The sequence below is a fragment of the Oncorhynchus masou genome, chromosome 31, assembly GCF_036934945.1.
Source record: "Oncorhynchus masou masou isolate Uvic2021 chromosome 31, UVic_Omas_1.1, whole genome shotgun sequence".
Classification (NCBI taxonomy): domain Eukaryota; kingdom Metazoa; phylum Chordata; class Actinopteri; order Salmoniformes; family Salmonidae; genus Oncorhynchus; species Oncorhynchus masou.
The window spans coordinates 43,133,096-43,160,758 of NC_088242.1; the positions used below are offsets into that span (position 1 = coordinate 43,133,096).

A 27,663-nucleotide genomic window follows, 5' to 3' on the forward strand; every position below is an offset into this window, starting at 1 on the left:
CGCCTAACAATGCCCACCCTTCAGTTTAGAAACCTTTTGCTATTTGAAAAAATTATTCTTAAAAAGCAGATTTTTTTTAAAGTGGCACTAAAATTAGTCTAATCCATCACAATCCTCAACGCGAGGTCATTTAGAAAGTAGATTTGCCAAGCCTTAATTTAGCACCATTCTTTCATTATAAAGAGCGACTGTGGCTTAGCTGTGTGAAAGTGCTCAAAATCAGTCTCATGCAAACACTGAAGTGTGTGGGGGGGGGGGTCATCTGAATACCTCAGCAAAACTTGGCAACGTGTTAGACATTATTACGTTATGGTCCCACTCACCTGTACCATACTCAACAGTGCCCTCCACTAATATTGGCAGTCTTAGTAAATATGAGCAAAACTGGAGATCTTAACAATCGGCCCGGAAGAGTACGTGTCTATATTGACCCCACGCACAGTGAGGAGGATCGTTAGAGTGGCCCAAAAATATTAAATCACAACCTGACTGCCTCTGCTATGAAGCTTAAACTGGGCCGTGGTTGGATCTTCCAGCAGGACAATGATCCAAAGCACACCTCAAAAATCAACAGAAAAATGGTTCGCTGAACACAGAATCAAGCAAGGTTTTTCCATGGCATCTCAGTCCCCTGACCTAAACCCCGTACAAAACCTGTGGGAAGAGCTGAAGAGGAGAATCTACAAGTATGGACCTCAGGATCTGGAGAGATTCTGTATGGAGGAATGTCTCAGATCCCTTGCCAAGTGTTCTCCAACCTCATTACGCATTATAGGAGAAGACTCAGAGCTGTTATCTTGGCAAAGGGAGGTTGCAGAAAGTATTGAATGAATGGGTCCCAATAATTGTGGCACACATGAGAAAAATATTTATTTAAAAGAATACATTTTCTTTGAATTGTTTTACTTTAATTAAAAAGGTTAGATTTTTGTAAAAAAAATTAACAAAAGACTAAGAGGATAAACAGTAAATAAAATAATTTACCAACCTGTTTTGCCAATATTAGTGGAGGGCACTGTATAGTGCATTTTCAACCAACAATTACCATTCACTTCCAGAAGACTTGACAGAGGAGAGCAGTTTGGCTTGGGTTTAGCAGAATCTAGGGCAGGGTGGTGGTGTATTGTGTAGCAAGGGCTGGGCACTGGAGGCTGGTTTTTTAATCAGACGAGCTTAGGCATGGAGCCAGCTGTAGACATTACCAGATGGATTTTCAAAAACAACAGAAGTTGCCATGCAATTCTTTGCACTATGCAGTTTCTCTGTGCCGCACCCCTTCCTCACCCAAATTTGCTAAATATTATTTTCCAGATAATCTACCACGGTTCCCCCATTTCCTTATCTCCTTGGTCAGATCGAAAAAATCTGTGGAGGAAAGGTCAGACCAAAGCTGAGGGAGGAGAGGATATCTGGCCAAACCTTCTGTTTCGAATCACAAGCCAAAGTTACAAGGCCAAATAAGATATTTTGCACAAAGGAATCTAACAGTGAACTGTAAAACAAGGCAGTACACATTTAGCTGTTATTTATAAGTTGGAGCAAAGTAGAAGACCGGTGTCAAAAAGTAAAAATAGATAAACAAATTTGGCCTGTTGCAGGGTATCCATGGGCTGACAGATCGAGGTGGTTGGGGTTAAGGGCACCTAGTTTACATTCATGTGGCAATAGGTGAGAACTAAATGAGAACCAAGAAGACTTCTTTAAAACTTCTTCAGGATCAGTGTCCCATCCATGGGGAGGTTGAGCTAATGTAGGCTAATGCGATAAGCATGAGGTTGTAAGTAACAAGAATATTTCCCAGGACATAAGCTTTCTGCCAATATCAGATATGTCTAAATTCTTATTAATCAAACTGAACTGTCCAATTTACAGTAGCTATTACAGTGAAATAATACCATGCTATTATTTGAGGAGAGTGCACAATTTTGAACATGAAAAGTTATTCATAAACAAATTAGGCACATTTGGGCAGTCTTGATACCACATTTTGAACAGAAATGCAATGGTTCATTGGATCAGTCTAAAACCGTGTATATACACTGCTGCCATCAAGTCTAAATTGCACCTGGGCTGGAATAATACATTAAGGCCTTCAAAGATCGTACACTTTTTTATTTTTACAAATGAACGGTTGGTTTTTCTTTCTATTATCCTTTACTGGATCTATTGTGTTATATTCTTCTTTCACATTTCCACCAACTTCAAAGTGTTTCCTTTCAAATGGTACCAATAATATGCATATCCTTGCTTCAGGGACTGAGCTACAGGCAGTTAGATTTGGGTATGTCATTTTAGGCAAAATAATTTCAACCTCACATCTACATCAACGCTAATGAAGACTTACTACAGGCAACCAGATGACCAGTGTTTATGAGAGAGACAAATACTGGAATCCCTGAATGGAAAAACATGCCATGCTGGCAGCAATGAAGCATTGCGTCATTTTGACAATTTAATGACTGTGGTCTGGATCATATCAGAAGTTTAAATACCTGCCAGAGCCAAAATAAAGCTCAATATTTCATGCTTCATGAGGGCAGTTAAAATTCTATCTGGCTTGATAGGAAAACAATGCCAGGGGTGTGTGTGTGTGTGTGTTGTGGTGAGTGCTAGCTACAACACAATGCTTAGCTGTCCAGATAAACAAATGTGAGCTATATGAATATAGGCAATACAGAGGTGGCACAAAACAACACTGAAATTCATCAGGGGGATGACAAAGGGCTGAGTGAGAAATAGATTTGGCAAATGCTTATCAGAGAACACCCCACACCCGGGGGTCCTTCCCACTAAGCATCTCAGAACAGTGTGCAGCCCAACTTGGTTGCGCTGCGCTGCAGACGAGTAGAGCAGAGCGAGTGGGTAGTGAAGGCTAGGGGCCAACTGAGGATGAACAGACGCTGTTGTGCAACATGGGACCCATGAACACTAGGACAATGGAGAGGGACATGCTCATGCAAGAGAAATCATCCTTAAAAGAAAGAAAAGAGCAGTTTACAGAGAGGAAATTCGCTCACATGCACTTCCATTAGTTCCCATCCATTGCCTCTATTTTCAATTGAGGCCAAATATAACTGTAGAAAATAAGAGCACTGTAACACAACATACGGTAATAGAGCACTCCAAAACAGAACACGACAACACAACATACGGTAATAGAGCACTCCAAAACAGAACACAACATAACATACAGTAAGAGCACTCCAAAACAGAACACTACAACACAACATACGGTAATATAGTACTCCAAAACAGAACACTACAACACAACAGGCTGCCAGGTTATTCTCACAGATTAATAGATAATTTTTTTTTTATAAACATTTTATGTTTAAAGGCGAACTGAGAAATTGCATTTAGGCCTACATAACAAGTGTATGGACAACCAAGAAAAGTAGGTTACGCTAAATCTTGACACCCTTATGAAACAAGACAATCTTAACAATCCTGCTCAGCTCAGACTGCCTTTGACACTTGTTGGCATAAGAATGGAGTGTTAGCTGAACACAGTTATGTAAGCTACTGAAAATATGTCACAAGTTAAATAACATGAGGTTAGCTATGCAGGACTTTAAATACTAGAAAGGGCATTAACCTTGTTATGAAGAGCTAAAGGGCAGCCATTTTGGTCAGGGAGTTGGTCAACCAGTTTTATAAATCTTTTTTATTAACTGACAATATTCCATTCAAACAATGCAGTCAATCCACAGCCATATACTGGCTGAAATCAGTTGATAGAGAAGCTGTAAATACAACAAGTGCTGATATAGCATTATATATAAGAACTCAACTTTTCAAGAAAATTTAGACATGGTGTGCTAACATTTTTTGGGGGGGGGCTATTTCTACAGAAACTGTATAAAATCCATAAACTATTTATAATTATATATTGTAGGTTGACAATAGTTATATTACACAATTTCTGATATATCACATGCCTTTTATTTTCCTGCATAAGAAGGATTATGCCTCTACTACCATTCATTGCAACTGAACCTTCCATTACTGTTACAACCTCTGACAACATTTTCCCGTGGTGCCCAATTCCCCCTTCTAACCACTGGCAAAATCCCCGAACAACATCTCAAACTGTTTTTAATACACAATGAAATTAAACAGACTACCCCTTCCTAATCAGGAGACTCTCGGGTATGTTGTGGTGGACTGTCATTGCAATTTCTTCACGGGAACCTGGTCAAATTAAGGTTGTAGTGTGGCTAGCCACTGGAAGGCTCAGAATGCACTGTCAGCATGTAGTCAAAGTCTAACCTCTTTTGGAGCTAACTAGTATGCCACAGCCCTATTTGAGAGGTCATGAAATTTTGTCAGCCGGTGATGTCAAGCAAATAACTGCCGGTCTCACGGTAATTGACATTTGATTAACATGAACCCATTTATAATCTCCTGGCTTCCACACACAGTCTACAAGCTACTGATGCAGACCTATATTTTAAAAAGTCTAAGAAATCCATGCAATATAACCTACACCATCAATACATTATTTATTTTAGACAGGTCTAGAGAAACATGATATGAATAAAATGTAGTCTATTTCAGAAGAACAGAATATCATACTCATATTTGCCCTTATGTTAGGCCCTGATCTGGCTATGCCATATGGCTGTGGGCTACACTAGTTCATTTAGCAGACAAGGTTTGCTTAGAATTCTGTGGCATTACTTATAGTATAAAGAATACAAAATATACATAGCTGAATAAAAAAAATATATTTTCTCCCAAAAAATTGAGTGCGTACATTGAAATATTTATGCAACTTTAGTCGTGAAAGAACCCTTTGGCTAGTTTATACTTTTTATATATTCTAAAGCTGCATGATGTGACTAATGATGGTTTGAATGTTTGTTTGTTTTTGTGCAGACTGCACACACCTTAATCTCTCATTCACAATTTGACAAGCAGTTGATAATACCTTGAATTACCTTGCGCAGCCACTGTGTTGCCCCCTAAAAAAAAAAACAATCCATGCCTTTTGCGCCCTTGGGCTGAATATATTAATTATAATGCCCTTCTCCCGGCTGCATGCGCCGAAGCACCCCTCACTCGCATGGCTCTCTCAGATATCTCAATTCTTACGAGCCAATGCCCGTCACGTGATCAGGATCTTCTCACCGGCTCAAGTAATGACAGACATCGGGGAAAATGTTGAACTGCCCACATTTACTTTAAGTCAGCGAACAAGATGAGTAAGCCAAATGAACAGCAAACGCACTAGCCTGTCATCCACTATCCCCCACAGTGAAAAAGTTGACCTATTCTATTGGTCAACTTGTCCTTCTGTGCGAGAAAGAAATATTCCAAACATAGTCTGGGACAGTTGTGGGATGCAATAAATCCCAAATTAATACAAACACTACCATTAAAAAAACAATGTTTAAAAGCAATGAGGCTAATGCAACAGATCAGAATGTTTCACTTAAAAATGTTCTAACCTTTATTTAACCAGGCAAGTCAGTTAAGAACAAATTCTTATTTTCAATGATAACCCACTGTTCCTAGGCTAACTGCCTGTTCAGGGGCAGAACGACAGATTTGTACCTTGTCAGCTCAGGGGTTTGAACTTGCATCCTTCTGGTTACTAGTCCAACGCTCTAACCACTAGGCTACACTGCCGTCTCATAATTTGGTATAGAGCCTAACTGGTGTAGAGCCTAACTGGTGTAGAGCCTAACTGGCATACATAGGCGCTTGAGTTTCAAGTTTGTGGAAGATAAATTTAAAGATGCACCTTTTTATAATAAAGTATGACATGCATAAAGCATTTTCGGACATTTGAGAATGGTGTTTTCCCGCTAATTGGTTTCATTTTGAAACATTCACACTTATACCCTACTGCCATGTGCGTATTGTTGCACTTACAATGGAAACAAGCCTAATCCAGGCTGTATCACAACCGGCTGTGATTAGGAGTCCCATAGGGCGGCGCACAATTGGCCCAGCGTTGTCTGGGGTAGACAATCATTGTAAAGAATTTGTTCTTAACTGACTTACCTAGTTAAATAAAAGGTCAAATAAAAAATACAAAATAAAGCGGATTAATGTGCTTCAATTTAAGAAGTTATTTGACCATTTTAGTTGTGATAAACTGTTTCAAAACATATACGTAAGCCTATGGTCTAGGCTACATGAGGTGTGCGACTGATTTGAAAAAGTTAAAAAAATATATTACAAGCTGGGCATCATTCACAAGTGATCGATACCCACCAGACAATTATATTAGTCGATACCCACCAGACAATTATTGATTTAATCTGGTCTTTACAAATACAAAATAATGTGTGAACATTTGTTTTGATTTAGAATGGACCATTATCATGCACCTGTCAACAGAAGGAGAAAAAAATTCACTTTTAAAGCGAATGGATAACGCTTTTCCAGTGGTTAGTCTTCATGCCAACCAGGTAGGCTATACTCCTGTTGTAAAGAGAAGCAATTATCTTAATATTAGGAAAGTTGAGAAATAAATATAGTAGGCCTACCCAATAGAAAGCTGATTGCATTATTAAAACGAGAAGGATCCAAACAAAACTATTTTCTCACGCAATTGCATAGCCTACAAAAATGTTGCGCAACAGGAGCTCATCGCCTCATGAAGTTCTGATTAGATTTTTCAATTACATTTATGTCATAGTGATTAGACAATAGAGTACTGAGTATCAGCACGTTTGGTAGGCTACTAATGACCAGCAGCATCATAGCTTGGAGAAATCTAGTTACCATGACTAAGCGGTCGTGTTGAATTTGACTGTGGTCATGACTCCTTCCTGCTGGTGTGGCAGTAATACGGTCACGGTAACAACCCTACTCTCAAATCGTATCCTGATTTCAACAGCAGATGAGTTCAGTCATAAAATCGCTAACTGAACTAGTTAACATACATTAAAAAATATAATTTAAAAAACTTCTGTACAAGGTAGGGTTGGTATACAGAAGATAGCTCTATTTGGTAAAACACCAAGTCCGTATTATGGCAAGAACAGGTCAAACAAGCAAAGAGAAATGACAATCCATCATTACTTTAAGACATGAAGGTCAGTCAATGTGGACCATTAAGAACTTAAAACGTTTCTTCAAGTGCAGTCGCCAAAAACATCAAGCGCTATGATGAAACTGGCTCTCATGAGGACCACAACAGGAATGGAAGACCCAGAGTTACCTCTAAAAATTGCTGTAAAGAAACCACTACTAAAAGGACACCAATAAGAAGAGACTTGCTTGAGCCAAGAAACACAAGCAATGGACATTAGACCGGTGGAAATCTGTCCTTTGGTCCAAATTTGAGTTTTGGATTCCAACAGCCGTGTCTTTGTGAGACACAGAGTAGGTGAACGGATGATCTCCGCATGTGCGGTTCCCACTGTGAAGCATGAAGTTATGGTGCTTGCTGGTGACACTGTCAGGGATTTATGTAGAATCTAAGGCACACTTAACCAGCATGGCTACCACAGCATTCTGCAGCAGTACACCATCCCATCTGGATTGCGCATAGTGGGACTATCATTTGTTTTTCAACATGACAATGACCCAACACACCTCCAGGCTGTGTAAGGGCTATTTGACCAAGGAGGAGAGTGATGAGTGTTGCATCAGATGACCTGGCCTCCACAATCCCCCGTCCTCAACCAAACGGAGATGGTTTGGGATGAGTTGGACTGCAGAGAAGGAAAAGCAGCCAACAAGTGCTCAGCGTATGTGGGAAATCCTTCAAGACTGCAGGTTTCGAGAACACCAAGAATGTGCAAAGCTGTCAAGGCAAAGGGTGGCTACTTTGAAGAATCTCACACTGTTTTGGTTACTACATGATTCCATGTGTGTTATTGCATAGTTTTGATGCCTTCACTATTATTCTACAATGTAGAAAATAGTAAAAAATAAATAAAATAAAAAACCCTTGAGTGGGTGGGTTTTAACTTTTGACTGGCACTGTATATTAGATCATGTTTCATGTGGACCCCAGGAAGAGCAGCTGATGCTTTTTCAGCGGATAATGTGGAGCCTAATAAATACCAAATATACATTTTAGTAATTTAGCAGATGCTCTAATCCAAAGTGACTTACAGTAGTGAGTGCATACCTTTTCATACTGGTCCCCCATGGGAATCGAACTCACAACCCTGGCGTTGCAAGCGCCATGCTCTACCAACTGAACCACACGGGCCCTGTAATGAAGCAGCAAATAAAACATACATTATCAAACATTTGCCAAAAAGCATTTCGGGGGAAAACATTTTAAACAGCACACCTTGTGACAGATGAAAATCTGTTAGAAATTTAGAAAGGGGGAGGAATATAAAGATGCAACAACTAGGATGGTTTGCTAATATGACTAGGATTGTGCCTTTGGCTTCTGGATAACAAAAGAAAGTTGATATGAAAACTAATAGAACAGGAGAGATATGGCATAGCGGTAGGTCCAATAGGGAAGTAAATGAAAAAGAAAATTATAGAGTCCCTTCAGAAAGTATTCACACCCCACTTTCTCCACATTTTGTTGTGTTATACAGTGGGGCAAAAAAAGTATTTAGTCAGCCACCAATTGTGCAAGTTCTCCCACTTAAAAAGATGAGAAAGGCCTGTAATTTTCATCATAGGTACACTTCAACTATGACAGACAAAATGAGAGAAAGAAAATTCAGAACATCACATTGTAGGATTTTTTATGAATTTATTTGCAAATTATGGTGGAAAATAAGTATTTATTTAAGTATCACGGTTGGGATGGTGTTCTTCGGCTTGCAAGCCTCCCCCTTTTTCCTCCAAACATAACGATGGTCATTATGGCCAAACGGTTCTATTTTTGTTTCATCAGACCAGAGGACATTTCTCCAAAAAGTATGATCTTTGTAGTCTGCCTTTTTATGGTGGTTTTGGAACAGTGGTTTCTTCCTTGCTGAGCGGCCTTTCAGGTTATTTCGATATGACATGTTTTACTGTAGACATAGATACATTTGTACCCAGTCTCACGTTAAAAAGGAACCACCAGCTTTTATTTGTTCTCATGTTCTGAGCAAGGAACTTAAACGTTATCTTTTTTACATGGCACATATTGCACTTTTACTTTCTTCTCCAACACTTTGTTAATTAGAGGCTAAATTGATTTGATAGATGTGTTATATTAAGTTAAAATAAAAAGGTGTTCAGTCAGTATTTGTTTTAATTATTACAACAAAAAAATAAATAAATAAAAAAAAAAATAACGGCCGATTGATCGGGAGTAGCTTTTTTTGGTCCTCCAATAAATCGGTATCAGCGTTAAAATCATAATCGGTTGACCTCTAATGTTGAAATTTAACATTTATTTTAAATCGTGGCCTGCGAAACTTGTATAAAAGTATTGATTCAGTAGCTAACCATTATCCAACACCTTGAGGTGTGATAAGCATAGCTAAAGACCAGACTAAGATAGCCTTATATCCAGGGAGGGAGCAGCAAGTTGAAAAGGCAGAGAGGGCTTTGAGAAACAAGGAGTGGCTGATGTGTGTACGAAATGAAACCCGGGAACAATGCAGCGAGCCTTTCCAGGAACACGGTCAACACAATTTACATACGCAGGATGCCAAACTACATGCTTGGGGTTCCACATTCATTTTGATGAATATGGGACTCAGAAGAAATGAAGCCATTTTTAACTCCCTCCAGTTTGCTCAGTCTCCGTTAATGTGCCCAGTCAATGGCCTGTGGATCTATTCAACTGCAGGCAGCCCACAGCACATGAATAATGAAGGGCAACTCACACGAAAGCCTAAATCACCATTGTGCCATCACCTAACAGAGAAGATTGCGTGTTTAATTTACTGCGCTGCATTCATCTCAGTTCTGCCCAGCTTAGTTTCGCAATTTCAATGACTGAGTGCTCCAGATATATATTTATCAATATGCTTTTCTCCCAATACCATGAATCATTAAGGCTGTAAATGCTCATGTACCTGCTGCAGTGTGTGCGCGCACAGATGTGTGTGCGTGTGTGTGTCTGCGCGCGCACACAAATGTCATAGGTCTCTGACAAACCACAGCTTTAGAAACAAAAGCAGGGTGAAAAGAACCCAGCAACATTTTAGCTACAATACATTTTAGCTACAAAGCGTATTATTGGGCCATATACACAATGTAGTTCAATAATAGAGATAAATTGAACTTTATTTTTTTATTGATAGTGATATTGGGATATTATTTTTGATGCTATTATAAACTATGACCCCTTCGCTGAAAGCCCACATATAAGTCTTCTGTTTCCACCTATAAAGCTGTGCAGGGCTTGTTAGAATGGAGAGAGGAATCTGTACAGAATAACTGAGGGAAATGAATCGATTCTCCACACAACGATCATCCATGACGTTTTCCTGAAATTTCCAATACCTTTAAAATAATGTAATGATGTTGAAATGTGTTAAACATTTGTTTATGATACCTCAGGCTGATGGCAGAACCCACAGTTAGGACACTGTAGTCGGTGTTAGAGGTCGACCGACTAATCGGAATGGCCAATTAATTAGGGCCGATTTCAAGTTTTCATAACAATTGGGAATCGGTATTTTTGGGAGCCAATTTTTTTTTTTGTTATATACCTTTATTTAACTAGGCAAGTCATTTGCAAATAAATTCATTAAAAATCCTACGATGTGATTTTCTGGATTTAGTTTTTTTCCTTTTCATTTTGTTGGTCATAGTTGAAGTGTACCTATGATGAAAATTACAGGCCTCTCATCTTTTTAAGTGGGAGAACTTGCACAATTGGTGGCTGACTAAATACTTTTTTGCCCCACTGTACTACCATCTACGTCACTTAAAGTTTTTCAGCTTGTTAAATCATCAATCGATGTCAGCAGACAGCAGACATCACCACAGGCACAGTGCAGGCCTGTACCCAATAAAGACTGATGTGGTCCGAGTCTTGTCCTTTGGCAAGGCGGGCCAGCCAGGGTAATTTGTGGCTCATCTTGGCTCCCCTCTCAATGCTTGCACTGGCATCTCATCTGCTAGAGAACAACAGCAGTCTCTCTGTAGCATGATTGAGATCGAGAGATGGGATTTTAGATTTATCTAGGCAAGTCAGTTAATAAGAACAAATTCTTATTTACAATGATGGACTAGGAACAGTGGGTTAACTGCCTTGTTCAGGGGCAGAACAAACTTCTCCCTGGCTCTGCTGTGTTAACAGACCATAGAGACAATGGTAGCAGCAGCAGGCAGCAGCTTACAAAAGAGTCTTGGCTGGAGAGCAGAGCAAAGAGCACAGTATGACAATGACGCTATGAGGTGAGCTCTTGAATTTGCAGAGGCAGCAGTAGCCGCCAAAGCATTACCAGCTCTGTTATGGGCCATTATCCTCCCGTTCACACAGATCTGGCACTGGCCTCAACTAATGTGCAGGCAGACAGCAGGGTGATGCTGCTATCTATGCCCGCCTGGCACACACACACACACACAGAGAGACAACGGTTCTAAAAAGGCGCCATGGCAGGCAGGACGATCTATCAATGCCTCTGCTTTGACAGATGCCCAACAGGTTAACTGACCAACAGGTAAAAAAAGGTCCCCTGATATACAAGCACAAAGAAACAGAGACATGCATGCACACAAGCTACATTTGTGAGCTAGTTGGTGTAGTACTCTTTGCCGAAGTGACCCCAGGCTAGCTGTTGTCAGCAGGGGGTTAACTCCTCAGCAGGGTGAAGCTACTATAACAATAATATTAATAGCATTTGTTCTGGCAGGGTGGGAAAATAACTTTTTGGTCCAACAGCTACTGTTGTCAGGTAGAAAAATCTGCCAGCCACTCAGATTTTTTTACCAGCCAAAATATATTCTGCACCATAATTACATACACAAAATAAAAGGATGAGCATGCTTTCTGTTTTCTGAAACAAGAAATGTACTACTAGTAATAAATAATGGGGTAGACAGACAGCTTCATTTTTTGGACCTGTGCCTTTTAACCAATGTATATTAAAAGAAAACCACTTAAATACATTTGCAAAAACAGAAACAGTTCTACAACTGAACATCAAGAATCAACAGAGTGCCTACCCTGCCACAGAAGGCTGATTTACCATTTTAGTTCAGGGCTCTACACTGACATGATGTACTCCTAAGTAGACATGTAGAAGCACACAAATCTAGGAGAACAATTAAAGTATGAGTGCTTCTTAATGGTAAGAAATTACTAAAAGTTCATGAATTAAAAGATGAGTGATCCATGCTCAATCATTAGGTGAGACAAAAATGTTCAGCTGCCCCTTTAAGGAACGGGCTGTTACCGTGGTAACTTAGGCATTCCGCTTGTTTGTGATGAAAAACATTCCTGTTGCAGTAAACGCAAACCAACATTGAAAAACAAACCTAGAGTGTGAACAAAATTATATAACAGCCCAAGAAAACATGACGACAAAGCCACACTTTAGTAGCCTTTGTCAATTTGACAAACATCTACATGTTGCCTCTACAGCTACTGGATGTACAGGCTATTCCTCCAGCCCTGCTCGAACACAACACATTGTAAAAGGACCTTGGTAAACTGTGTTTGAGCAGGGTTGGATAAAAAGCCTGCACACCCAGCAGCTCTCCAGATGGGGGATTGGCGGACCACAAGTTTTTATACAGCAGCCTATCAGTGCAGTGTTTAACTTTGTGGAGGGGGGTTAAGTGCCTAACGAGGCCACAATGGCAGGAGATAAAATACATGGGATCAAAGAGCATCAGCCTTCCATTGTCAATACCAGTGATAATAATGGTTATTTTGTGAAGTAGTTCCTTGCATCATACAACTCCAATTTTCAGTTACCTTTTTGGCCCATGGTGCTAACAGACCATTTCTTGTTTTTGGGCAAGTAAAAAAAAACGTAATATCTGTCCTAAAAAAAAAAGCAAATGTCATGCCCTGGAGAGCACTGAGACAGAGAGAGGAGAGAGCGAGATAAGGGGGAAAGCAATTTAGAGCATGGGGTGATGGTGGGTGAGTGAATCCGATTTCCAATGACAATGTGCTTAAGAATCCTTTTTCAAAAGACAAAACATATGATCGGTCAACGTTAATGGCAGGGTCCCAAGGAAAATGAAGGGGAATGGAAGCCATTCATTAGGAAAGGGGTAGGAGAAGAGCGGCCTGGCTAGCCCAGCTGATAGCCGCCCCAGGAAAATAAATACACAGCCCATTATTTATTTGCGCATTGCCGAGGAAGCAAGCCAGCCATGACTATCAGTAAGATGGCACCGATAGACATGCCAGCTCTGCTTCTAGCTCCTTAGCAAGTATTTTTGTAGTTATTTCTTACACTATTAGCACAGAACGTTTGTTTTATTACATACAGCACATTGGACTGTAGTACTCGGGCTAGGAAAACACGTAACAACTGTTATTCTCTCTTCCTGGATGCCTACAAGGCCCCACAACAGGAAGTACCTGTGCTAAGGTCTATTCAACACAGATCTGACCAATCAGAATCCATGCTTCAAGATTGCGTGATCACGCAGGATATGTTCTGCATAGACTGAAAATAACATTGATATATACACAGACACAGTGACTGAGTTCATCCGGAAGTTTATAGGGGATGTTGTACCCACTGACTATTAAAACCTACCCAAACCAGAAACCGTTGGTAGACGGTAGTATTCGCAATAAACTGAAAGAACGAACCATCGCATTTAACCATGGTAAGGTGACTGAGAATATGGTTGAATGCAAACAGTGTAGTTATTCCCGCCGTAAGGCAAGCAAGCAGGCAAAACGTCAGTACAGAGACAAGAGAAGTTTTACTTGCTGTTTGGGGTTTTAGGCTGGGTTTCTGTACAGCACTTTGAGATATCAGCTGATGTACAAAGGGCTATATAAATACATTTGATTTGAAGTCGCAATTCAACGGCTCAAACATGAGACCTAAGTGGCAGGGTCTAAAGACAATCACTGATTACAAAGGGAGAACAAGCCACGTCGTGAATGCCGACGTCTTGCTCCCAGACAAGTTAAACACCTTCGTCCACATTGAGGATAACACTGTGCCATCAACGCGGCCCACTCCCAAGTACTGTGGGCTCTCCTTAATGTGTCCGCCGTGAGTAAGATATTTAAGCGCGTTAACCCTCGCAAGGCTGCCGGTCCAGACGGCATCCCTAGCCGCGTCCTCAGAGCATGCGCAGACCAGCTGTGCGGGTGTGTGTACGGGCATATTCAATCTCTCCCTAACCCAGTCTGCTGTCCCCACTTGCTTCAAGATGTCCACCATTGTTCCTGTACTCGAGAAAGCAAAAGGTAACTGACTATCGCCCCGTAGTGCTCACTTCTGTCATCATGAAGTTCTTTGAGAGGCTAGTTAAGGATCATACCTGACACCCTAGACCCACTCCAAACTTGCTTACCCCCCCAATATATCCACAGACGACAGTCGCCATTACACTGGCCTATCCCATCTGGACAAGAGGAACACCTATGTAAAAATGCTGACTATTGACTATAGCTGTATCACGGAACAGCAACTGCACCGCCCGCAACCGTAAGGCTCTCCAGAGGGTAGTGCGGTCTGCCCAATACATCACCGGGGCACACTGCCTGCCCTCCAGGACACCTACAGAACCCGATGTCACAAGAGGACCAAAAAGATCATCAAGGACGTCAACCACCCGAGCCACAGCCTGTTCACCCTGTTATCATCCAGAAGGCGAGGTCAGTACAGGTGCATCAAAGCTGGGACTAGCAGGTTACGCAACTCCGCAACTTAGAGGCTGCTGCCCTATACATAGAATCACTGATCTGTTTAATAACGTTTACTCATATGTACATACAGTATTGTATTCAATGCCACCAACATTCCTCATCCTAATATTCATACATTTCTTAATTCCATTATTTTACCTTTAGATGTGTGTCTTGTTAGATATTACTGCACTGTTGGAGCTAGGAACACAAGTATTTTGCTACACCCGCAATAACATCTGCATATGGCCAATAACATTTGATTTGATAAAAAAAAGTTGGTTTTTCATGCTACAGAGATAATTTTAGACCAGCTGCACGGGATGGGATGGAAAGGTTAGAGCAGGGGGTACTAAAAATATTATTAGAGAAGGTTCAGTCACAAACTGCCTAGGTTGCAAAAGGTCCAGATTTTGGGGGGGGGGAGATAAATCATTTTTGTAATTTAATTAAAATAAAAATGCAAACAATTTTTTTTTTTTTTTTTAAACGGCATTTATCGGCGTTGCGACAAACCCTCACCACGCAACCCAAAACTGTTCAAACCCCACTTGTGACAACATTATGCAGTGTTAAGGTTCATTTCTTGCAATTCTACATATTTTGCCATGTCTTATGTTGTGTGTTCATAGATGTCAGAGTGAGTGATTTTTTGTTACCTGGGCATGGTAACTACAAGGTTTAGATAGTAATATCCAGTTGATCAGCTGACAGGTTATAAATAGCTCTAAGGTCTATCAGTAAGCACGTTTCCATCCATAGTTTGAGTCAAGTCATACCGAATAAATTTAAAAAAAAAAGTTTTAGTACAATTTCATTCAAATGCCGACCGATCATTTTTTAGTTCGACATAGTGGTGGGATCTTTTTGTGTCGGTAAAATGACATATGCGAGAAATGGTGGTGATGTGCCTTTAAGGGCAAATATTGATTTAATTACCATCATATCAAAATAAACTTGAAGTCACGCGATGATATGGTGTGTGTGTTTCCTCCCACTACGACTCGTGAAACCATGCAGTTTATTAGGCTACAGATTAATAAGTTATGAACGTCACAAGATAGTGAAAGTGCGCGGTGAGCATGATGCTCCTTCCCAATAACTAAGGGGTCTTATTTAGGCCTGACCCCATTTAGTCGACTGGTCGATTGTTTGGTCAATAGGCTGTTGGTCGACTCTGTTTCTTTAGTCAAGCAGTAAAAAAATAAAAGGTCATGGTGTAAAAACAATATTTAAAAAAAAAAGTATCCGAGTCGTGCCTATCAGAGTGGACTAATCCATTGTGGAGGCCGTGGGGTTGATACGGTCCATCACTCAAAGTAAGACGTGCTACTGAAATGGTATATGGTGATATTATTTAAAAACAATGGTGCAATATTTTATAACAATTGCGCTCTGCCGCATTGGAAAGAGGTTGCTGTCCGCGGTTCTGAAACACATCAGTGCGCTGTTGAATTAATATATAATAAATAAAATCCCATTTAGGTTGCTGTCCGCGGTTCTGAAACACATCAGTGCGCTGTTGAATTGGTACCTTTTCCTAGACCACATATCTATGCGCATAATAGCAAAGTTAACCAGCATATTGGGTGTTGAGGACAACGTAGCGGAGGCAGGAGATGAGAACAGACCTTGCCTTAAAATGTCTAAGAAAAAGTGAGGACAGACAACTTAATTAGGTCAATCAATAGCCAAACTTTAAAATATATTAAAGCCAGGCACATTTTATTTCACCAGGTAGGCCAGTTGAGAACAAGTTTACAACTGCGACCTGGCCAAGATAAAGCAAAGCATTGCAACAAAAACAACAGTTACACAAACACAATAGAAACATCTGTGTGCAAATGTAGAAGAGTAGGGAGTTAAAGCAATAAATAGGCCAGAGGCAAAAATAATTACAATTTAGCATTAATACTTGAGTGGTGCAAAAGAGCAAGAGGATAAGTAACAATATGGGGATGAGGGAGTTGGGTGTGCTATTTACAGACTGGCTGTGTACAGGCACAGTGCTCTGACAGTTGATGCTTAAAGGTAGAGAGGGAGATAAGTCTCCAGCTTCAGAGAATTTTGCAATTCTTTCCAGTCATTGGCAGCAGAGAACTGGAAGGAAAGGCAGCCAAAGAAGTGTTGGCTTTGGGGATGACCAGTGAAATATACCTGCTGGAGTGCAAACTACGGGTGGTTGTTGCTCACTGGTGACCAGTGAGCTGAAATAAGGCAGGGCTTTACCTAGCACAGACTTGACCTGATGACCTGGAGCCAGTGGGTTTGGAGATGGATATGTAATGAGGGCCAGCCAACGAGAGCATAGAGGTGGCAGTGATGGGTAGTATATGGGGCTTTGGTGATAAAACGGATGGCACTGTGATAGCAAACTGGATGTAGTCTGAGTAGAGTGTTGGAGGCTATTTTGTAAATGACGTTGCCAAAGTCAAAGATCGGTAGGATAGTCAGTTTTACGAGGGTATGTTAGGCAGCATGAGTGAAGGAGGCTTTGTTGTGAAATAGGAAGCAGATTCTAGATTTAATTTTGGATTGGAGATGCTTAATATGAGTCTGGAAGGAGAATTTACAGTAAGGGCAGCAATTGGTTGAAGAGCATGCACTTATTTTTACTAGCATTTAAAAGGAAGTTGGAGGCCACGGAAGGAGTGTTATATGGCGTTGAAGCTCGTTTGGAGGTTTGTTAGCACCGTGTCCAAAGAAGGGCCAGGTGTATACAGAATGGTGTCGTCTGCGTAGAGGTGGATCAGAGAATCACCAGCAGCAAGAGCGACATCATTGATATATACAGAGAAAAGAGTCGGCCCGAGCATTGAGCCCTGTGGCTCCCTCAGAGACTGACAGAGGTCCTCCGATTCGACACACGGAATTCTGAGAAATAGTTGGTGAACCAGGCGAGGCAGTCATTTGAGAAACCAAGGCTATTGAGTCTGCCTTGACCGTGGCTGAGGTGCACCTATGACCAGCTCGGAAAACAGATTGCACCGTGGAGAAGACACGGAATGGTCGGTGAACTATATGGATAAATCTTCCATATACATCTGCAGGAATAAGACAGATCCTGCTTCTGTTTCAGTGGGTTTAAATAGTATACTGATTCCATGAGCACCAAGTCTCACGCAATCAAAACTTGTGATTAACAACTGCAAAAAAATATATATAATAATAATAATAATAATAATCTTTGCTGTGCTAAATAAAGCCTTTACACTTTTCTTCAATATAAATACCAAAGGCTATTCTAATTTATTTAGTTTGCATTGTTCCAAATTGTATGAAAAATAACTAATTTTCTTGAACTCCATGTTATTTTTATAATAATAATGTCATGATCAGCAGGCTTAATATAGCTGCATTGTATAACCACCACCGAGCTGTAGGCCCATCGTGCTTAGTCTTAATACCGTAATTTACTTAAAACCTACAGTGCATTCGGAAAGTATTCAGACCCCTTCACCTTTAACACATTTTGTTACAGCCTTATTCTAAAACGATTCAATAAATGTTTTACTCAATCTACACACCATAATTACAAAGCAAAAACAGGTTCAGAAATGTTTGCATATATATATATATCTCATAAGCATTCAGACCCTTTGCTATGAGACTCGAAAATGAGCTCCGGTGCATCCTGTTTCCATTGATCATCCTTAAGATGTTTCTACAACTTGAAATGTTTGCAAATGTATTAAAAATAGAAAACTGATTTTACATTTACATAAGTATGCAGACCCTTTATTTAGTACTTTGTTGAAGCTCCTTTGGCAGGGATTACAGCCTCGACATTTCTTGGGTATGACCTCCATGAACAAGGACCAAGCTTGTAGCGTCATACACAAGAAGACGCGAGGCTGTATTCACTGCCAAAAGTGCTTCAACAAAGTACTGAGTAAAGAGTCTGATATTACATTTACATAACTATGCAGTTTTGAATTTTTAATACATTTGCTAACATTTCTACAAACCTGTTTTTGCTTTGTCATTATGGGGTAGTGTGTAGACTGATGAGAAACTATTTAAACCATTTTAGAATAAGACTAACGTAACAAAATGTGGAAAAAGTCAAGGGGTCTGAATACTTTCTGAATGCACCCTTTTTCAATACTTATATACAGTCGTGGCCAAAAGTTGAGAATGACTAATATTACATTTTCACAAAGTCTGCTGCCTCATTTTGTATGATGGCAATTTGCATATACTCCAGAATGTTATGAAGAGTGATCTGATGAGTTGCAATTAATTGCAAAGTCCCTCTTTGCCATGCAAATTAACAGAATCCCCAAAAACATTTCCACTGCATTTCAGCCCTGCAAAAAAGGAGCAACTGATATCATGTCTCTCATTAACACAGGTGTGAGTGTTGACAAGGACAAGGCTGGAGATCACTCTGTCATGCTGATTGAAGCATCCAGTCTGTTATTCGAACTAAAAAGGAGGGTGGTGCTTGGAATCATTGTTCTTCCTCTGTCAACCATGGTTACCTGCAAGGAAACACGTGCAGTCATCATTGCTTTGCACAAAAAGGGCTTCACAGGCAAGGATATTGCTGGCAGTAAGATTGCACCTAAATCAACCATTTATCGGCTCATCAAGAACTTCAAGGAGAGCGGTTCAATTGTTGTGAAGAAGGCTTCAGGGTACCCAAGAAAGTCCAGCAAGCGCAAGGGACTGTCTCCTAAAATTGATTCAGCTGTGGGATCGGGTCACCACCAGACCAGAGCAGAGCTTGCTCAGGAATGCAACAGGCAGGTGTGAGTGCATCTGCACACACAGTGAGGCAGAGACTTGGAGGATGGCATGGTGTCAAGAAGGGCAGCAAAGAAGCCACTTCTCTCCAGGAAAAGCATCAGGGACAAAATGATTCTGCAAAAGGTACAGGGATTGGACTGCTGAGGACTGGGGTAAAGTAATTTTCTCTGATGATTCCCCTTTCCGTTTGTTTGGGGCATCCGGAAAAAAGCTTGTCCGGAGAAGACAAGGTGAGCGCTACCATCAGTCCTGTGCCATGCCAACAGTAAAGCATCCTTAGAACATTCATGTTTGGGTTGCTTCTCAGCCAAGGGAGTGGGCTCACTCACAATATTGCTTAAGAACACAGCCATGAATAAAGAATGGTACCAACACATCCTCCGAGAGCAACTTCTCACAACCATCCAGGAACAGTTTGGTGACAAACAATGCCTTTTCCAGCATGATGGAGCACCTTGCCATAAGGCAAAAGTGATAACTAAGTGGCTCGGAGAACAAAACATCGATATTTTGGGTCCATGGCCAGGAAACTTCCCAGACCTTAATCCCATTGAGAACTTGTGGTCAATCCTCAAGAGGTGGGTGGACAAACAAAAACCCAAATTCCAAGCATTGATTATACAAGAATGGGCTGCCATCAGTCAGGATGTGGCTCAGAAGTTAATTGACAGCATGCCAGGGCGGATTGCAGAGGTCTTGAAAAAGAAGGGTCAACACTGCAAATATTGACTCTTTGCATCAACTTCATGTAATGGTCAATAAAAGCCTGACACTTATGAAATGCTTGGAATTATACTTCAGTATTCCATAATAACATCTGACAAAAATATCTAAAGTCACTAAAGCAGCAAACTTTGTGAAAATTAATATTTGTGTCATTCAACATTTGGCCACGACTGTAGGCTACTGTAGCAATCAATCTTTCATTTAGGTCATCACAAGTCATTCATTATTTGAAATACAAATCATGCATTTAGTTTTATAATAAAAGCGACCATTGAATAATTACATGCTGACCAGACAAGTCACGTGCGTCGCAAAATGTAGAAATCCATGTTATTCAATTATTACACCCACACTGCACACTCGCCAACGAGCGTCTGCTATGCCAAGGGCTAAAATAGAACTCCTTTCTATTTCTGACTATCTTCTCATTGGTTTATAGAAGCAGGTACCCACGTGCCATCTCCTCATTGGTTATACCCATGTGGGTGATTGAAAGACTAAATGTTTTACCGGTTGTCGTGGTAATACTATGAAAGTGTCAATCACCATATGTTCAAAGATGAAATAGCCTGGAAGGAGGAGAGATGACTAGAAACGATTGGGTTGGCCGTTGTATGGATTAATTGTCGGAGTAGAGGACCTTGTGCATTTCAGGTAAAATAACAACTCAATGTTTATATCCCAGGACAAATTAGCTAACAGCAGCAAGCTAACTAGCTAAATTGCCATACATGTTAAATGATTTTCGACCTGTGCCCAAATTAATGTCAATTAATGTGGTTCAGAGTTTGTTTTGATATTTTAACCTGTGTGTCGTGATCGCGTTTGATGTAGGGGGACAAAATTAATTTATGCACAATGGCGCACACGCAGCCGGTTTGGGTTCCGTGTTAGCGTAAACAATAAGTAAACCATTTCATTTTGGAAACTGCATTCACAAATTAATGCGACTGTTTTTAGTCTTTGCTGTAATATAGGATTCACAATTTTTTTTGTATGCTTATAATTGATTTAGTGTTGTTTACATTGCTCTAAAAAGGTCAAAAATAATGAGCAATCGGGGGAGAAGAGCCTTAGTCAGGGAGGTGACCAAAACCTCAATGGTCACTGACAGAGCTAAAACGTTATTCAGTGGAGATGACAGAACCTTCCAGAAGGACATGCATCTCTGCAGCACTCCACCAATCAGGCCTTAATGGTAGAGTGGCCAGATGGATGCCCCTCAGTAAAAAGGCACATGACAGCCTGCTTGGAGTTTACAAATGGCACCAAAAGGGAGTCTTAAACCATGAAAAACAAGATTCTCGGGTGTGATGAAACCAAGCTTAAATCCTTTGGCCTGAACGGCAAGCGTCACGTCAGGAACAAACCTGGCATCATCCCTACAGTAAAACATGGTGGTGGCAGCATCATGCTGTGAAGATGTTTTTCAGCAGCAAGGACTGGGAGACTAGTCAGGATTGAAGCAAAGATGAACGGAGCAAAGTACAGAGAGATCCTTGATGAAAACCTGCTACAGAGTGCTCAGGACCTCAGACTGGGGCAAAGGGTCCCACGCTGTGCTTGTTCCTTAGCTAATTTTCCTTGATCTCCAGTATTTTCTACAACTAGTCAAATTTATTCCATTCATCTGACTTCCCCTAACTCTCGAGCAACCAGTAAACAATTCCCTTTCTAGTTTGTCACGTCCTATGCACCCATTTTGCTGTCGCGTGTGTTACGGTGTTCAGTTTGTTTTAACCTATTTATTGATGCGATTTTGATATGCTATTGGTCAAGTTCATGTGATGCATATGTGTCACAGAGAGAGCACGGTTTGAGGCAATGTTTTTCCTAAACAAATCCGTGACTTCGGTAACAGAACGTTTCAGTCTGAAATGGCTGTAATCATGTTACAGCTTCAGCAACACGGACATCGCGATAAACCCTGTTGATGTTCTGTGATGGTCGCTGCAGCAAGGAGGAGTAACAGACAACGGGTGCTAGTCAGTCACTCGCTGTCATTTATTTTTAAAAAAATTTAAACAGCGCAGCAAGTCTAAGCTCGACCCAATCAAATCAATTGCTGGTCGGACTCCATGGGTCTTATTTATTTTCAAACAGTGTGCTTAAAGTATAAGACGAACTCAATGCATATAGTTGTTTTGATTAAAACACATAGGATGTAGGATATGGAGAAATATACGTTTAATGAACAAACGACTGTCTACCAAAATTTGTTGGGTTGGTCAGGGACAGCCCTAGTCTTATTCTGACGACATTATGATCGATGCTTGACTGACATTTGACAAATATTCTTGCTCTTATCGCACTGTATTTGCAACATTTTTGGCGAGAGTGCAAATGTTGGTGACAAACATTTGGGTAGAGTTCAAAATGCAATGGAAAGTTTATGTACCAAATAAAAATCCAAAGCCAATGTACCAAAGAAGTACATTATGTACGCCATATTGTTACACAATGATTTATCTGCAACAAGTCTGTCTGGTGGAAACCCAAATGGTGACAATTTGCATATTTTACTTTGAGGATTTTAGTCTATTCAGGTGAAAATCTGTTGCCAATTGAATGGAAACCTAGCGAAGTGACTGACGAGATGAAAACTACCAATACGCTACCAAATTTCACAATTGCACCTTGTAGATTCTACATTTACAAATCTCAACAGTTAGCTGAAAGTCTGAAAGAGTTCCCGCAGTGTGCCTTTTGAGTATGGGTGGGCTGCCATTGGTAATGAAGAGGTTTCACTGCCTGCCTGGACAGGCTGGGAGGAGAATGAGCCTGGCTTTTTACAGCAGTGTGGATGTACTCAGAAAAAGAAATTGATACCATAGTTAATCACCACCCTCTCCATAAAACAAACGACAAAAGAGCTCTTTCACTGGAAATGTCAGCCGTCAAGCTGAGAGACTGTCCGACTGGGCAATAGAGTCGATGAAATCCAAGTTACAAAATGGATGTGGAAAAATGTCATGGAATTGTATGACACTGCCACAATATCCCCACACAAATTGTGAAACGCAATAGGTCTCATGTGGTAAAAAAGATTTGGCCGACAGTGTGTACATGTAAGAATGCCAAACCAATGTGAAATGTACCACAATAGACAGTATGAACACCATAACACAATTCATAGTAGCCTAAGTATTCAACCACCTTCTATAAAACAGTCTTCAAATGGATTGATAGACAAAGTTCATGTTAAACTATAGCTTTGTCTTTCTCACTGAGATCAGAAAACAATGCTATGTAGGCTAAATCCGATCATAATCGCAATGTCTAAATCAATAGTCTTTTCAATCACAGCTCAGTGATCAGTCTTAAGCTTAGCCTCATTTAAAAAGAAAACAGACCTAAATCTTCAGGAATATTAAACTGGTGAGGGACTTCAAATATAACCGATTATTCATTCTAGGCTGTTTTTTCCTGATTATATTATACAATAGCCGATAATATTAAGGTCTCACAGCAGCCTCCTTGCATTTCTCAGATAACAATGGCCTTGGTCTCTAAGTTCCAAATCTGAGATTTAGGTACAGTTGAAGTCAGAAGTTTACAGACACTTTAGCCAAATACATTTAAAAACTCAGTTTCTCACAATTCCTGACATTTAATCCTAGTCAAAATTTAGGATCACCACTTTAAAGAAATGTGAAATGCCATAATAATATTAGAGAATTATTTACTTCAGCTTTTATTTCTTTCATCACATTCCCAGTGGGTCAGAAGATTAGACACTCAATAAGTATTTGGTAGCAGTGTCTATAAATTGTTTAACTTGGGTCAAACATTTCAGGTAGCCTTCCACAATAAGTTCCTCCTGACAGAGCTGGTGTAACTGAGTCAGGTTTGTAGAACTCCTTGCTCGCACATGCTTTTTCAGTTCTGCCAACACATTTTATACCATGATTGAGGTCAGGGCTTTGTGATGGCCACTCCAATACCTTGACTTTGTTGTCCTTAACTTCTTGAAACTCCCCATCCCGGATCCGGGTTTGTGACTAAAGCCTCAGGCTCATTAGCATAACGCAACGTTAACGATTTCTGAAAATCGCAAATAAAATGAAAATGCGTCTGCTCTCAAGCTTAGCCTTTTCTTAACAACACTGTCATCTCAGATTTTCAAAATATGCTTTTGAACCATAGAAATTGACTAATTTGTGTAAGAGTATGCAAAGCTAGCATAGCATTTTGAGTAGCATTTAGCACGCAACACTTTCACAAAAACCAGATAACCAAATAAATAAAATCATTCACCTTTGAAGAGCTTCTGATGTTTTCAATGAGGAGACTCTCAGTTACATACCAAATGCGCAGTTTTTCCTGAAAGTGTCTGTGTGTAGGAGAAATCGTTCCGTTTTCTACATTGCGTCTGGCTACCGAAACGAACCGAAAATTCAGTCACCTACAACGTAGAACTTTTTCCGGATTAACTACATAATATCGACCGAAACATGGCAAACGTTGTTTGGAATCAATCCTCAAGGTGTTTTTTCACATATCTCTTCATTGATATGCAGTTCGTGGAAGCTTGCTTTCCTCTCTGTATCCCATGGAAAAATACTGGCAGGTGACTTTTGCGCACCAATTTCGGCGCAGGACACCGGGCGGACACCTGGTAAATGTGGTCTCTTATGGTCAATCTTCCAATGATCTGCCTACAAATACGTCACAATGCTGCAGACACCTTGGGGAAACGACAGAAAGGGCAGGCTCATTCCTCTCGCATTCACAGCCATATAAGGAGACAATGGAAAACAGAGCCTCAAAAATCCTTGTCATTTCCTGGATGCCATCTCATCTTGGTTTTGCCTGAAGCTCACGTTCTAGGGCACGCACAGAGAATATCTTGGTATTTCTGGACACGTCAGTGTTTTCTTTCGAATGCTATCAATTATATGCATAGTCGAGCATCTTTTTGTGACAAAATATCTTGTTTAAAACAGGAACGTTTTTCATCCAAAAATGAAATAGCGCCCCCATAGATGTAAGAGGTTAAGCCATTTTGCCACAACTTTGGAAGTATGCTTGGGGCCATTGACCATTTGGAAGACCCATTTGCAACCAAGCTTTAACTTGTGATGTGACTGATGACTTGAGATGTTGCTTCAATAGATCCACATAATGTCCCTTCCTCATGTTGCCATCTATTTTGTTAAGTGCACCAGTCCCTCCTGCAGCAAAGCACCCCCACAACATGATGCTGCCACCCATGTGCTTCACGGTTGGGATGGTGTTATTCAGCTTGCAAGCATCCCCTTTTCCCTCCAAACATAACGATGGTCATTATGGCCAAACAGTTCTATTTGTGTTTCATCAGACCAGAGGACATTTACCCAGGAAGTATGATCTTTGTCCCTATGTGCAGTTGCAAACTGTAGTCTGGCTTTTAAATGGCGGTTTTGGAGCAGTGGCTTCTTCCTTGCTGAGCAGCCTTTTAGGTTGTCGATATAGGGACTCGTTTTACTGTGGATATAGATACAGTGGGGCAAAAAAGTATGTAGTCAGCAACCAATTATGCAAGTTCTCCCACTTAAAAAGATGAGGCCTGTAATTTTCATCATAGGTACACTTCAACTATGACAGACAAAATGAGAAAAAAAAAAGAATCACATTGGAGGATTTTTTATTAATTTATTTGCAAATTATGGTGGAAAATAAGTATTTGGTCACCTAAAAACAAGCAAGATTTCTGGCTCTCACAGACCTGTAACTTCTTCTTTAAGAGGCTCCTCTGTCCTCCACTCGTTACCCATATTAATGGCACCCGTTTGAACTTGTTATCAGTATAAAAGACACCTGTCCACAACCTCAAACAGTCACACTCCAAACTCCACTATGGCCAAGACCAAAGAGCTGTCAAAGGACACCAGAAACAAAATTGTAGACCTGCACCAGGCTGGGAAGACTGAATCTGCAATAGGTAAGCAGCTTGGTTTGAAGAAATCAACTGTGGGAGCAATTATTAGGAAATGGAAGACATACAAGGCCACTGATAATCTCCCTCGATCTGGGGCTCCACATGCAAAATCTCACCCCGTGGGGTCAAAATGATCACAAGAACGGTGAGCAAAAATCCCAGAACCACACGGGGAGACCTAGTGAATGATCTGCAGAGAGCTGGGACCAAAGTAACAAATCTTACCATCAGTAACACACTACGCTGCCAGGGACACAAATCCTGCAGTGCCAGACGTGTCCTACTTAAGCCAGTACATGTCCAGGCCCGTCTGAAGTTTGCTAGAGAGCATTTGGATGATCCAGAAGAAGATTGGGAGAATGTCATATGGTCAGATGAAACCAAAATATAACTTTTTGATAAAAACTAAACTCATCGTGTTTGGAGGACAAAGAATGCTGAGTTGCATCCAAAGAACACCATACCTACTGTGAAGCATTGGGGTGAAAACATCATGCTTTGGGGCCGTTTTTCTGCAAAGGGACCAGGACGACTGATCCGTGTAAAGGAAAGAATGAATGGGGCCATGTATCGTGAGATTGAGTGAAAACCTCCTTCCATCAGCAAGGGCATTGAAGATGAAACATGGCTGGGTCTTTCAGCATGACAATGATCCCAAACACCCCACCCGAGCAACGAAGTAGTGGTTTCGTAAGAAGCATTTCAAGGTCCTGAAGTGGCCTAGCCCATCTCCAGATCTCAAGCCCATAGAAAATATTTGGAGGGAGTTGAAAGTCAGTGTTGCCCAGCAACAGCCCCAAAACATCACTGCTCTAGAGGAGAACTGCATGGAGGAATGGGCCAAAATACCAGCAACAGTGTGAAAACCTTGCGAAGACTTACAGAAAACGTTTGACCTCTCATTGCCAACAAAGGGTATATAACAAAGTATCGAGAAACTTTTGTTATTGACCAAATACTTATTTTCCACCATATTTTGCAAATTAATTATTTAAAAATCCTACAATGTGATTTTCTGGATTTTTTTTCTCAGTTTGTCTGTCATAGTTGACGTGTACCTATGATGAAAATTACAGGCCTCATCTTTTTAAGTGGGAGAACTCGCACAATTGGTGGCTGACTAAATACCTTTTTGCCCCACTATGTTTGAGGAACTTTAATTATGGGATTTCTGTTTTGAATTTGGCGCTCTGCAGTTTCACTGGCTGTTGACGAGGTGAGACGCTTCCGTCCCACATACCCTAGAGAGGTTAACAAGAAATTTGTGGAGTGGTTGAAAAACGAGTTAATGACTCGTAAACTTCTGACTTCAACTGTATATTAGAATTGTAACTTGAGGTGAGGTGCCCTGCCACTAAGACTTAAATGAAGTAGAGTTATTCTTCTACTCGAACCTAATTGCGCGCTCTTCCTCATGAACACGGGAGAGCTGTGCACGCTGACATGTAATGATTATTTAATACCATCAAAGCCATAAAGTGAGAAATAAAAGGAGTCTATATAAAAAAGGGGGTGGGTGACAACCCTTTCATCATGCACAGGGAGGACTAGGAGAGTA

The 27,663-nt window shown here is 40.6% G+C and overlaps 1 protein-coding gene across 4 annotated transcripts in view; it reads right to left on the bottom strand.

The window, feature by feature from the left end:
* Positions 1 to 27,663, bottom strand: part of LOC135523964 (retinoic acid receptor alpha-like) — a 244,811-nt gene that overhangs the window by 213,346 nt on the left and 3,802 nt on the right. For 2 of the 4 annotated variants that reach the window (XM_064951011.1, XM_064951007.1), the window contains exon 2: positions 8,093 to 8,177. The exons of 1 other annotated variant lie outside the window; for it this stretch is intronic. The gene's annotated coding sequence lies outside the window, so the exon portion shown is untranslated. Of the gene's footprint in view, positions 1 to 8,076; positions 8,178 to 27,663 lie in introns of all 4 variants that reach the window. One more of the 4 variants, XM_064951008.1, reaches the window with a different exon arrangement.